We start from the raw sequence: 15,263 nt of genomic DNA, 5'->3' as shown, positions 1-15,263 counted from the left end.
GTTTTCTTTATTTAAATATTCATTTATTATTACGATTTAAAATTGAAAATTCGAAAAGTAATGGTGATACATGAATAGTCGATTTTCAATTCGATTATTTTATTTATATATTCAATTACTATTATCGTTTTGAATTGAAAATTCGAAAAGTCGTGGTGATACATGAATAGTCGAGTTTCAATTCAATTATTTTATTTAAATATTCATTTACAGTTACGATTTAAATTTGAAAATTCGGAAAGTCATGGTGATACATGAATAGTCGAGTTTCAATTCGATTATTTTATTTATATATTCAATTACTATTATGGTTTAGAGTTAAAAGTTCGAAAAGTTATTGTGATACATGAATATTCGATTTTCAATTCGATTATTTTATATATATATTCATTTACAGTTATGGTTTAGAATTGAAAATTCGAAAAGTCATGGTGATGCATGAATAGTCGATTTTCAATTCGTTTTCCTTATTTGCATATATTCTTTTATTCTTATGGTCCATGAGCTTTCCAATATCGATTTCGAATTTTGTTTCATGCGATTTTATTTCTTTACTAATTTTTTTAAAAGATTTATATAGATTGATTTCGATGTTTCTTTTGGTTGTTAATACGAATTTTATATTTACGTCCCATGTGACGCAAATCATTCACGTTTCGCACTATGCTTCTTGTTTTCCTCGACGTCACCCTCGAAACTCAACTCGCAAAATGACGACTTAGATTACCACGCTAATGACCTCCGTGATCCTAACTATGATAACCCAAAATCCTTCACAACCCACACTAATCATAACAGTAAACTCAAAACTACGCTTGAACCAATCCAAACCAAACACAACTACTGGGAACTCAAACTTACCCCAACAAAAACCCTTGCATGGGAACGCACCCTATGTGTAATATGTGTAAATCCCACCACTCTATTGTGGTACTTTCAGTCACCACCTCTCACCAAGAATCTATACATATTCAACACCACCCATTTATTCCCACGACCTGTTACCCAACCATTCCTCCCAACCATATGCCTTAAAATATTCTCGTGCTTAAAGCGTGCTACCATTGTAGTGACCCAAATTCCCACTATGCTTAGGAAGGCCTAACTTGTTTCCGCCATGCAATACCTTAAACCGCGTTCTCTGACCACTTGAAGCTCACTTGTAGCCTTGCACCAATGCTTAGTCCCTTCTTACTCGTCAAACATACCTATTTTTTTTAAACTATGCATGTTTCCTCCCATTCATTTTTTAAACACCTTACACCTATAACTTCAAATATTCAATTATTTTAAAATAGCTGATTAACAAGTATTTAATCAAATTGTTTTTTTCCTAAAAACAAGTCTTTAAATCAAATCATATGGTTTATTATTATCTTTGCTATAATTATTATCCTTTCTATTATTATTACTATTGTTATCATTACTGTTATTATTATCATTACTACTGCTGCCGCTGGCGCTACGACTACTACGACTTCGACAACGACTAAGATGGCTGCGACTACGACTACGACTGCGGCGACTAGGAATACGACGACGACTACTACAACGACGAAGACGACTAACACTACCACTACTACGACGACTACGACTACCACTATCACTACTACGATGACTACAACAACAACGACGACGACTACCACTACCACTACCACTACTACCTACTACTACGGCGATGACGACGACTACGACTACGACTATTGCTACTACCGCTGCTACCGCCGCCGCCACTACTACTACTACTACCGCTACCGCTATGACTACGACCACCTCTACGACGACTACGACCACCGCTACTACTACTACGACTACCACGTCTACTACGACCGCTACAATCACCGCTAATACGACCACCACTACTACGACCACAACTACTACGACCACCGCTAGAACGACCATCGCTACTAACGACCACCACTACCTACGAGCACGACCACCACTACCTGCGACCACCACTACCACTACGACTACCACGACGACTACTTGTACTTCTACTGCCACCGCCACCACCATCACGAACACCACGACTACCACTACTACCTACGACGACTACGACTACCACTATCGCCGCTCACGCCGCCGCCCCACCGCCACTACGGCTACTACGTCTACCACCACCACTACCATTACCACTGCTACCACTACTACCACTGCTACCACTACCACCACTACTACTACTACCACCACCACCACTACCACTATTATTATTATTATTATTATTATTATTTTCAAATGAGATCTTAAAATAAAAGGAAATAGAATATTTTACTTCAAACAAGTCTTAAGCCCTTTGAAACTATTTTACAACGAGTCATGTTATCTGGTGACTCTTTATTATTTAAGACGACGCCTAGCAGGAAACCTTTTACACTAAAAATTTCATATAGTTGAACAAACTTTAGCGCTAGCTAAGAATTTTTTTATCATAAAAATTATTATTATAAAAGCATCATGTATTTGAAATCGATTTTCATAAACTAAAATGAATCTCAGAAGTCATTTTCCTCTCCCCCTTCGTCAGCACCAACGAGATGCAATTAAGAAATCATGGCAGCGCCCTCATCATAACCTTCATACCTTAAACCACCCTAGTGAAAACAGGCATTGCAAGTTTCGTTTTGTTTTTTTCTTTCTTTATTTCTTCTTCATGTATATATTTTAATATATATTATTCTAGTTGGACATAATCAAAATAATGTTATGTATTTAAATCTTTCGAGGGTTATTTATGATATTTATAGCTAAGTTTGGGTATTTGGTGATTATTGAGCTATTTTCATTTGTCATTCATAGTTGCATTGTTGAATCGGTTTGCTTTCTTTATCTCAATCTCGTGTTCTATGACTGACTTCCCATAAGTGTAACCTTTTAGTGGAAATTTGTACTATGAACATGTTTATGTACATGGTTATCTAATAGAAACCATATTTTGTTTTCACATGTGAGTATCTAAGACCGATTACATACGGACGGATTCGTTTACTTAAAAACGGGGCTATGTTTATATCTATCTAATAGAAGTCACATACACATGCTGAGTTTATATTTACTTATAACTGAATTCTTTATATTATTTGTTAGGTTCTCATTCCGCTCAACGTTTTATTCAAATCATTTTGTTATTCTTGATATTTCATCAATTTGAAACCAATGTATTACTTTGATCTCGAAGTTTTAGTTATTTACTTTGTTAATCTCAATGATTGGGCTTATTCTGATCTTATTGGAAATTTTTATATGTTAAACGTGTCATTATTGACTCCAAAAACTTAATCTATTTTGGTATTTTGTTATTCAAGTTTCATTTACCCATTTTATTCTCGAACCCTATGCGTTATCTACTTACGTGTTTATATTTTGTTAGCTCAATGTTACATCTATTTACACTTTTATTCTCGACTCCTATGTTTCGTCTAATTGTTGGAATTTTCATAATCTTGATGTTTTCATTCATTATTATATATAATTTATTTTACTCTATAATCTCGTTTATTTTGGTTTAAACTTCAATGGTTTATTTATTTTGACCTAATATTTTTGTGTTATCTTTGACCTCAAGGGTTTGTTCATATAAGTTGATCCTTACATTTCACTTTCAAGTCTTTATATAAGAATTTATTTTATTTATTGTTTATATCTTAAAACTCACACAATGAACGTTTAATGTAGGTCATCCGAAGAGAAAGGTAATTATGGGTTAACACATAATTATCCAAATCCTCACATGGAAAACATAGTAAGTATGGGATAAATTTAAGCTAGGAATTGGAATGATTTTGAAAGACGGGACAAATTGTAACCCCTCGAAAATACCTCATCTAAGTTTAAGCCAAAAATGTCAAACTATAAAGTTTAAGGATTGAAAATGAAAATTTTAGCTTTCAAGTCCTTCACGCGACGCGAAAAGTCCAATTAGGATTCCTTTGAGCTACGCAAAGGAATGCAAATAGTAACCGACTTAACGATCATTTCGCATTACGCGAACGGACAGTCTTGACTGCTTCTCACTACGCGAAACCTTATTAAGTAAACAGAAACAGGTTTCCAATCACGTGTCAACACGTGTCACGATTGTACATGCCACGTTTCAAAACATGGCAGAATACTGCTTTGCGCAACGTGAAGTACACTGACATTGTTCCTTCGCGCGACGCAAAAAAACCAAAATTTTCCTATAAATAGGGAGGCTATGGGATTAAACCTCTTCATCCCAAAAACACTCTCATTTTCACATAGTTAACCTAGAAATACATGCCCAATTATCCCGGCCAACCGACAACTCGTTTTCTCGATGTACGTGCAAGAAATGAAGTCCCGAAGCCCTGATAACTTCCAACTGTCTTTATTATCAAAACCTTGTCAACTATTTGCTGATCTTTTTCTTATTATTATCATTCCGAGTGCCCGCATTAAGGTAGGGATAGTATATAAGTTAATTAAGTTATATCTTAGACGTTAGACGAGGTTATGGCCTTTAACCTTGAAAAGATTTTAAAAGCATTCATATAGATTTTCATAAATGTTACTTCTTGATAAAGTAATGATAATATAGTTATATTTTGATGGGCATGTTGTAACTGTAACAGGGATATCACTAGTAGTGAGTTTCTTGCCGAACGAAAGTAATTCGTATAAATTCCAATCAACCGCAAGACCCATTTACTTACCTGGAGAATCTCACCAACGTGTTAGAACCTATTAAGCCAAAACATGTTATATCAAACGTCATATTAAAACCACTCTTTTCATTCAAAGACAAAGTTAGAAACTTTATCAAGGTTAAGCTCAAGGGCAATAGCTTAATCAAGAAACACCATTCAAACATCTATAAGAACCTAATTATGTATAGGTTAATACCATTCTCATTCTAACAATCAAGAAGGTTTTCAAACGCACACTGACGGTACTGTAGGTTCCCTGGACGGATCACACGAGATATCGCGGTCTACTCAGGTGCGGAATCCCTGCGTAGATCGTTACGAGTGTAGAAAGCAAATCAAACAAACACGATACGATAAACGAACACGTTATATTGATAACCGAACTCACGTGATGTAAATATCACTGTTACAAAACACACGTTCAACTACACGAACAACCTAGACGAACAACTGATTAACTGATTTTCCAACTATTGATTCTACCTAAACCAAGCCGTAGGCTTGAGTATAAATACACGACAACTTCGCCTGACATGTTCAGGCGAAGTTGTCCATAACTTCGCTTGTTCAACAAGTTCGCCTAGGCGAACTTTTTGACAACTTCGCTTTAAACAAAAACATAAATAACAATACAGACTCGATTACAGACACTAGACTATGAACTACTGATATTCATGCACCAACAGACTCCCCCTTGGCAGTAGCTTCATATCTTGATCTTTAAGCTCTTGTCTTGTAATCCTGTATCTTCACGCATGCACTCCTTCTCTAACACATACCGTGACTACTCGCTGATATTTCCTTGCTTCATCCTTCCAAGCAGGAATATAGAATATCTTCTTTTCATTCAACACTTGCAGATCAGCTTTCGATAAGTTAACAAGATGCATCGGATCATACACCCTCAGCACTTCTTGTTCCTCTTCGTCTTCCATCACGGCTTCAGCAGTCTGGCAATCAACGTACCACCATTTTAGATTCTTCAACACATCTTGAGGCATAGTCTTCATTGGAACCTCCTTGATGCATCGGATCGGTTTGTACTTCATCACCATCCATGGCTTGCCATCTGCTCTCATTCCCCTTTCTTTATCCTCCACGAGCTTTCCCTTCTGTGGCTTTAATAATTCAAACTTCTTCTCTTTTATGCTTTCTTTCCACACGATCTTCCCAATCACTCTTGCCATGTTGTCGTCACTTCTATTTATCAGGCCCAACCTGGCCAAATCCTTCACCTCACATTCCGGCAACGTATTGAGAGATCTCAGGGTTCTTTTGAGGTATTGAATACCATCATAATGCTTCACCACAAACAACTTTATCTGTTCATCATATATCCACCAGATAATTCCCTTCTTCGACTCAGCATAGCCTTTGATGTTATAACTCTTCTTGAACATGGCTGGAACAGCAGGCTTCTTGGTCTTAATAAACCAATGAGCACAGCCTTCCTTCCACCTAGGCTGCTCCTCCCACTCAATCTCATCCATCTCAGTACCCATGTCGGCTTTCTCAACATCTGGGATCTCGTGTTCAACGTCTTCTTCTACTATCTCCCCCTCTTCTATCCCATCTTCAATCACAATCTGTGCGCCAATCTTCTCAATCTCCTCACACGGCAGCACATCATCATCAAACACATCATCATCTAGCATATCATCATCTAACTCTCTCAACGCATCAATCACATCATCTTCATCATCAACCATCACCACCTCATCACCACCAACTGCACCTGCAGACTCCCCCTGAGCTGTGGAAGTCCCAAGAGCTTGAGTAGTTCTTGGCAACTCACCACCTGCACCTTTTGGTGCATTGGGATCATCGTCTCTGTCATTTCTCTTCTTAGTCCTTAACTCGTCGCCTCTACAGCCTGTCTCCCCCCTGAGATGCCAAGAACTCCTTCATAGCATCTATAATACGCCCATGTTCAACCAGGACGGACGACTGTAGTTGATTCTCTGCTACAAGGCGTTGAATAGTCTGGGTCTGAATAAAGTTTATCCTCGATTGCTCTGCCACGACCCGCTCAAGTGCAGCTATTCTCTCCGAGTCTGAGAGGGTTGCATCGAAATCAAACCTCATGTTAGATGTATCTGGAGTATACTCAGCAGGGATCTCGAATGTAACCGGGACTTCAGAAGCAGTTGTGGACGTAACCGCAGGTGGTAACGTGACCGACAACCCTGCAGTTGCGACGACCGTCGACTCTACAAACCGTGCCACCACCTCTGAAGGAGTAAGCGTTGGAGGTGGTAACGACACAATCTCCGGAGTCGTCGTCTGTAGTGTGACGGATGGGATGCCAACAGCTGATGCAGCCACCACAGGAACATCTGCAGCGCTTGTAACCTGTACAGAAATAGGAACAATTGACATACCTGACAGTGCGGATGGAGCAAAACGTATAACACGTGAAGTCTCTCCAGCTCCCATACCAGCACCTGTCCTTTCACGTCTCGAACGTCTGATCAACTTGTGTATGTCCTCCTCTTCTTCCTCTGACTCACTATCATCCACCGTCCTCTTTCGCTTCCCCAACGTCCTCTCTCTAGTCACCAACATCCTCCTTGCCTCATCCATAACGTCGTCAAGATCTGAGTCAGCCACCGTCGTAGCTGCTCTAATCACAATCACTTCCCTCACCTGTGCAACAGAGACCTGCACTTCTTCATGTGGATCAAAACGATCCATGTCAAAGAAACCTTGGCCGCCAAATGCAGCATCAAGGTCTACCTCCTCCTCAGCCGATACAACAGGCACAGTAGGTACATCTTGAGTTGCTCCTGCCTGTTGTGGTTGAGGGTCTCTAAACTCGTCACCCCGAGCTGGCACATACCCCGGGTTTATTAAGAACCCAAAGAGTGGAGTATGCCTTGGACGACGTTCAGGCTTGCTCCTCGCACTGGATGTGCGACATTGAGCAAAGATACGTTTGCTCACACTCTCCACGTATCTTATCGGGCGTCGTTGAGGCAAAGTTGGAGCCACATGGTTCAAGATCATCTGGATGAATCTTGGGTACATTATGAACCGCTCACGAGCCATCGCCCTCCTCTGTCTATCAATCTCGTAAAAGACCATCTGACTGAAGCTATAACGTTTGTTATAGGTCAGTGCAGTCATTGCGGACTGCATGGTCGCACCCATACCATCAGTGCCCGCCTTCCTCCCAGACATGCATACTATCATAACGTGCATGAGGAAGCACCACTGATCAAGTAGGAACCCCTTCCGTCTCTGGGTATCGCCCAATGGACCAGAATAGCCCATTCTTAGAAATGCTCCATCACGAAACGGAGCAACAAACTCCGTAGGGTCGTTCCGAGTCTCCTCTCCAAAACGTAACGCCACCCGTATTTGTTCAGATGAGAACTGAACTTCTTGATTATTGACTGTTGTTCTCATAACCGGGGGCTCGACACGACAATCGTACTCCACCGTCTGCCAGAAGTCCTCGATATTGGGTAAGGATATCGGCAGTGTCGTCGTGATTGCGTGGAATATCCTCGAGCGAATGAGGAATGTGATGATCTCACGGTAGTCTTCAACTCCGCTCGTTTCCGGGTCAAAGGTGATGAACATGTTGTGACCCGGAAAGAATTGCCTCTGGTTATCACCCTCATCTCCTCCAGCACCTCCAGCACCGGCAACATCAGCCATATCTGCAACAAACGAACCAAGTTAGATAAACATTAAGACATAACACAAGTTCGCTTGTTACCATGAGCGAAGTTGTGATAAAAACTGTATAGGCGAAGTTAAAGTTGGGGCGAAGTTGGGAACAACTTCGATTCATCTTTAAGTTCGTCTAATAATTGTTAAGTTAAAAGGATCCAGGCGAAGTTAAAGTTGGAGCGAAGTTGGGAACAACTTCGCTTTATCTTTAAGTTCGCCTCACCACAACATCGCCTCAGGCGAATTTAAGCTTCAGGCGAAGTTGAGCATCAGGCGAAGTTACGGATAACTTCGCCTAAACCTTAAGTTCGCCTGAATTTGAATCGGCGACAGTGAGTTTGATTCAAACTCGAAAATCTGAGATTTTCTGGGTATTTTGACGATTTAGGACACTTAAACTCAAGCTTTTAAGGATATGTTGACGATCAGTTTGGTCATGAACACGTAAAACAAGTTTTGAAAGTCCGATTTGAGGGTCCGACGGTTCGAGGTTCATAATCGGGTCGAAACGACCACTGATTTTCATGGAAGAACAAAGATTATACAATGTATTTGCATCACGAACCTTGAAACGTAACGGAAACTGAGAAAAAGAACTAGAAATCGGAAAAACGACAAGTTCGCCGGAATATCGGAGTAAGTTCGCTGTGGTTTACGAGGATAAGTTCGCTGTAATTTCAAATAATGAACTGTTTGACTCTTGAAAATCCTTATATAGGGGCGGAGTTATACAGGCGAAGTTACGGATAACTTCGCCTAGGCGAAGTTATCCACAACTTCGCCTGTTCAACAACATCGCCTATATTTACAAAATTTAACCTTATAATTTTAACATTTTTTCAATCAAGTTATAAAACTTTCCTTTAAGAACTAAATGACACGATCAAGTCCAAGTAACCTTTTATAAAAGCATACAACTACATAAAAAGAAAACTTTTAACAATTAAAGTATAAGGGATCAAATTTCAGTCTCGATAGGGACTGCTACGTTTTAGAAAAGATCCGAACAGGAATCATACTAACAACGTGACTGTCACATAGATCCGTGTTTAGCTGTATTATGACATAAGGAAACAGGGTGTAAGCAGGTAATATACTTAAGATGGTTTTCATCGTTTCTGTGATACGAGTTAGATTCAATTATGCCTCAAAATTTAAGTGGGCAACAACTCAGAGATTATGATGCCTCCTATCTATTCTCAAAGCGTATTTGGCTTTCCCCAAGTCACCCCGAATTGACCTCGACCCTTAGTATCTGATTAAGTTTGTAATTAATCTTCATCTCCTTCCCGTTCTCTTTCTTACTCCATGATTAAGAAGTCTTGATATGTTGAACTCTAGAATGTTTCAATAACTCATAAGTTGTTGTTTTTTTTTTATGATAAACTTTACATAGACTTCAGAGTAATAACCAACTGCAAGTCCCGAATCTGGATCACTGCAGTTTCTTGAAACGCTATCTTCACGGGAATCAGAACACTTATGGGCTCGTGTATGACTGGGTAATCGCTTTTCTGCCTATCATTCGGAAAGATATATATGAAGACAAGCAAAACTCGTAAGGAGTTTCCACGTAAAATCAAGTAGTTTTAGTTTGTATCACATCTACTTTTACGCACCATAAAAAGTTACCATGACATACAATGACTGTCCTAAAGCCTTTTAAGCATAATAACTTCACTAGTTAAGCACACAGAATCAGTATATCTATCATTTTCCAAGGTTGGATCAATTTTCTGTTAAACATAGCTAACGAACTTCTTACGAAGTAGTAGACTTGAAAAATAATTTCATTTCCCATAAAAAAAAATTTTTGACTTCAATCGCCCCGATCAAGTCAAGTCGTCAGGTTAACGGCTATCCCGAAGATCCAATGGATCAGCTGGACCGACCACATACTAGTATGTGTCCTTCTAACTAATTAATATGATCGACTAATTTTAAGCGAAAGAATGAAAACACATCATAAACCGCCCCGGTCACTTTCAGTCATCTGGTTAATGGCTATCCTCAAAATCTACAAGTAGAAAATGAGGACCAAAACATATCCGAAGACATGTCCTTCAAACTGTGGTAACCGACATACTTTTAAGCGATAGTGATTTTTTTTTTTTTTTTAATATTTCAAACTTGAAAAACATGGTTACTCTGGATTGATCATCCCATTCAACTCAATAAGGTTTTGAAATCTCGTTTTGTCAAACGCTTTTGTATAAAGATCAGCGAAATTATCAAGCGTATCCACCTTTTCAAGTACAATCAGTTTCTTCTCAGCACAATCCCGTATAAAATGATGACGTATGTCAATATGTTTAGTTTTACTATGCTTCACGGGATTGTTAGTTACTGAGATAGCAGCTGTGTTATCTATGCAAATAGGAGCAAGTAAGAAATTCAGACCATAGTCGCGCAACTGTTGCTGAATCCAAAGAACCTGGGAGCAGCATTTGGATGCTGCCATATATTCTGCTTCACAGGTTGAAATTGCGACTGAAGTCTGCTTCTTGCATTGCCAAGACACCAATCTGCCACCAAGAAACTGACATCCTCCAGTTGTTGACTTCCGACTCTGATTGCACCCTCCATAATCAGAATCTGTGTAAGCGACTAGCTCCAAGTCTCCTCCTCTCGGGTACCACAACCCCAGCTTCGGTCTGCCCTTGAGATACCGCAAGATCCTCTTCACACCCTTCATGTGAGATTCCTTTGGGTTTGCCTGAAAACGAGCACAAAGACAAACAGCAAACATTATATCAGGCCTAGAAGCAGTTAAGTACATTAAATAACCTATAATAGCCCGATACTGAGTTGGATCCACATCTGCATCACCGTCTGACTCAGCACCCAATTTGTGATTGACGCAGATAGGAGTGTCGAATGGAGTGCTGTCCTCCATCTTGAAGCGTTTGAGCACATCATGGACATACTTGGTCTGATGAATGAACATCCCATCCTTCTTCTGATAAACCTGCAATCCTAAAAAGAAAGTTAGTTCACCCATAGCACTCATTTCAAACCTTTTCTTCATGACGTCCTCAAACTCCTGACACATGGAGACTTTAGATGCAGCAAAGATAATGTCATCCACGTAGACTTGCACCAGCAGGAAGTCGCTTCCTTCTCTCTTAACGAACAACGTGCTATCAATTTTCCCTCTTTCAAAACCATTTTCAAGCAAGTAATCTGATAAAGTTGAATACCAGGCACGAGGTGCCTGATGTAGTCCATACAATGCCTTGCTTAACTTGTACACGAGATCAGGAAAGTCTGGGTCAGGAAAACCCGGAGGTTGCTCAACATACACTACCTCATCAACTTTCCCATTCAGAAACGCACTCTTCACATCCAACTGAAATACCTTCATCTTCTTATAAACAGCGAACGCCAAAAACAATCTAATGGCTTCCAACCTTGCGACAGGAGCGAACACTTCATTATAATCAATACCCTCTTGTTGATTAAATCCTTTCACAACTAGCCTCGCCTTGTTTCTTATGATAATCCCTTTCTCATCTCTCTTGCACTTAAACACCCATTTTGTGCCTATCGCATGCACATTTTTCGGTTTTTCAACCAAATCCCATACTTCCATTTTCTTGAACTGAGCCAACTCTTCTTGCATAGCTTCGACCCACGAGCTGTCCTTGAGAGCCATTTGATAATTCTTCGGTTCAATCTGGCTGATAAAGCAGGTGTACAAGCATTCGTTGATTATCCCTGTCTCCTTGATGCTTGTGTAAACACAGGTGTGCTCATTCAAGCTACGTCTTGTTTGTACACCGGAGGACACATCACCAATCACATTCTCCAAAGGGTGATCTTTATGAATTCTCGTGGTCGGAACAGAACCGACATGCAAATTGTCTTCCAAGTTAGAAGAGAGCTCGTCAATGGTTGTTTCATGCTGAGAGTGAAATGGATTGAAAAATTCTTCTTCAGTCGAGGTAGCAGGGGTATCGATAGCATTTGATGAGGAAGGTTGACATTTATCGATCAGCTGTCTTTGCAAAAGGTTTTCTTCCTCATCAAGGATCATCTTCGTAGCAACTCTCTCTTCTTCTTCAGCAATATCCAAATATGGTATGTTAAAAGACTTAAAAAGTTTAACATAGTCGAAAAACTTAGCAGGTCCGTTGCTCGGTTATGGTGGTTGGTAACTTGTGATGTCGGTGTTACACACCACCTCAACTTTGCTGGTCGATGTATTGAAGACACGTCTGTTGGGAGTCCCAACAACATAACCGACTAAGATTCCTTCATCGGCTACTTCACCAAATTTAGAATTTGTCTTCAAAATCGAACAAGGGGACCCGAATGGTTCAAGACCACTCAAGTTGGGCTTTCTCCCATGCATAAGCTCATAACACGTTTTACCAAGTCTTTTAACAGTTAAGACTCTATTCAGAACATAACAGGCTGTAGCAACAGCTTCAGCCCAAAACACCACAGGAAGCTTCGAATCAGCCAGCATAGTTCTGGCTCCTTCAATTAATGTTCTATTCTTCCTTTCAGCCACTCCATTCTGTTGCGGTGTATACGGAGCGCTGTATTGGTGTTCAATCCCTCTCTGATCCATGTGAAGCAACTCCAGAGTACTGGTAATTGAATTGACTTTCTTGGTAAGATGGGATTTCTTGTGCTGCTTTTCCTTCTTGCACGCTATACATTTATCTTCAAAATTGAAATTCTTCAAGGGAACGCCCAGCACAAGACCATTCCTGACAATGTGGTTCATCTTCCGAAGATGAATGTGCCCCATTCTCCTATGCCACAATTCGGACTCTGATTCACTCGCTTTCGTCAAAAGGCATGATTCTGCCGTGGCCATTTCAGGTGATCTCATATCCATATGTTTGTATTTCTTTCACGTGGAGTCTTCATCAAAATCCACTCCTCTGGTATCTGAAAACCAGGTTTCAACACGATTGCCTCGTTCTTTGTAAAATGAACGGTGTACTCCTTATCACAAATCTGCGACACACTCAGCAGATTGTGCTTCAATTCTTCTACAAAGTTGACATTCTCCAACGTCATCTTTCCGTTCGACACCGTTCCCTTTCCAGTAATATTGCCTCCACTTTCTCCGGAAAAACTTACTCTCCCTCCTTGAACAGGTTTCAAATCGTGTAACAAAAATTTGTTACCCGTCATGTGCCGGGAACAGCCGCTATCCACAACCCAAAGATTATTGGCAGCCCTGTTCAACTGTTCCTGCACAACAAAGCAAAAGATTAGAATTTAGGGACCCAAGACCAATTGGTCTTGGATCTAAGCATTCCAAACTTTGGCTTTCCAAAGTTAGCTCTTTGATAAATCCTGTCAGTCCTACTAGGATACCTCCTTGTAGATTGATTATGAGACCTTCCAAACCTTAGTGAATTGGAAAAATTACAGCTTGTGGTTTGGTTATTAGAAGAGTAAAACTGAAATTTATTTCTATGAAAACCTGAACTAGTTACATTTTTGAATTTTGAATGGTTTTCATTTTTAGCAGTATAATAATTACCATTAAGCTTATGCTCAGTTTTAGTAGGCCTTACACCTCTAAATCGCTGTTTCAGAGGGCAATCTGCAACAAGGTGCCCTAATTGATTACATCTAAAACAACACCTATGCTTAATCTTTTTATGAACTGGTGTTTTAGATGTCGAGGCTATATTACCGCCCGTTTGTCTCACATATGGTGGGACGTACGGATTTAGTGGAGTACTTGTTTTATCTTTTTCTTCACTCTTGGGTAACACAACCTCCTCCTTTGCCTTACCAGACTCGGATGACTTATCCGAATCTGACGAGACTGGACTTTGATCAGAAATTTCAACACTTGAAACAGACGAACTTTGTTGGTACATAGATGTCAGTAGTTCATATGTATAAAGTCTGTAATCGAGTCTGTAATATTGTTTATGTAATTGTTTGTGTAATAGCGAAGTTGTTGACAAGTTCGCTTAGGCGAACTTGTTAACCAAGCGAAGTTGTTGACAAGTTCGCCTAGGCGAACTTGTTCAACGAGCGAAGTTATTGACAACTTCGCCTGAGGCGAAGTTGTCGTGTATTTAAGTAACCTACGGGTTACTGTTTACGTGTTGGTTTTTCGAGAGTCTGTTTGAGAGTTAGTGATAGTGTGTGATCATTTCACGTGTCAAGTGTCTGTAATAGACGTGGTTCGAGTTATAATATAACGTGGTTTCGTTTGTATCGTGTGTTCGTGTTTTACGTATTCTACGCTCGTAACTACCTACGCAGGGATTCCGCACCTGCGCAGATAGCGATATCCCGTGTAAGATCCGTCCGGGAACCTACAATTGGTATCAGAGCTTTTGCTCGATTGTGTGGTTCGGGATATTCACGCGGGTGTTGAATTCGTTCCATTTCGGGTGTTACCGGGACGAGTTTGTGGTGTTTTTGCTCATTCTAGCTTCCTACCAGTGTGTTTAAGCCTTCAAATCGTGAAAATCGTCGTTAAAATCCGTTTTTCAGATCTGCAGAAAGTTCAAGTTCGTTAGGCGAAGTTGCTGTTCATCAGGCGAAGTTGCCGTCAGGATTCGTAGGGTTTCAGCGAAGATATAAGGAGAAGCGAAGTTATTCATAACTTCGCCTACCTCCTCAACTTCGCCTAACTCAGCGAAGTTCTTCTCAAGTTCGCCTCGTTCAGCGAAGTTCTCTTCAAGTTCACTTACTTTCTAAGTTCGCTTATCCTAAGCGAAGTTATTCTCAACTTCGCCCATTTACGCGAATTTACGAAGGATCCAGCGAAGTTATTACTTAAGCGAAGTTATACTTAACTTCGCCTACAATACTGTTTCGAAGAAATTTTTCTAACTTCGCCCATTTCAGAATTTTTCGGGTTTCTTAGTCTTCAAGAAGGATGTCGTCAATCAACATTTCAGAGCTTGTCAAGATGGAAGTTGAAGCGGGGTC

Source organism: Bidens hawaiensis, unplaced genomic scaffold (genome assembly GCF_021521415.1).
Source record: "Bidens hawaiensis isolate Kalapana, Puna unplaced genomic scaffold, B.hawaiensis_p1.1 tig00023419_1, whole genome shotgun sequence".
NCBI classification, from domain to species: Eukaryota; Viridiplantae; Streptophyta; class Magnoliopsida; order Asterales; family Asteraceae; genus Bidens; species Bidens hawaiensis.
This window is presented reverse-complemented; position numbering follows the sequence as displayed.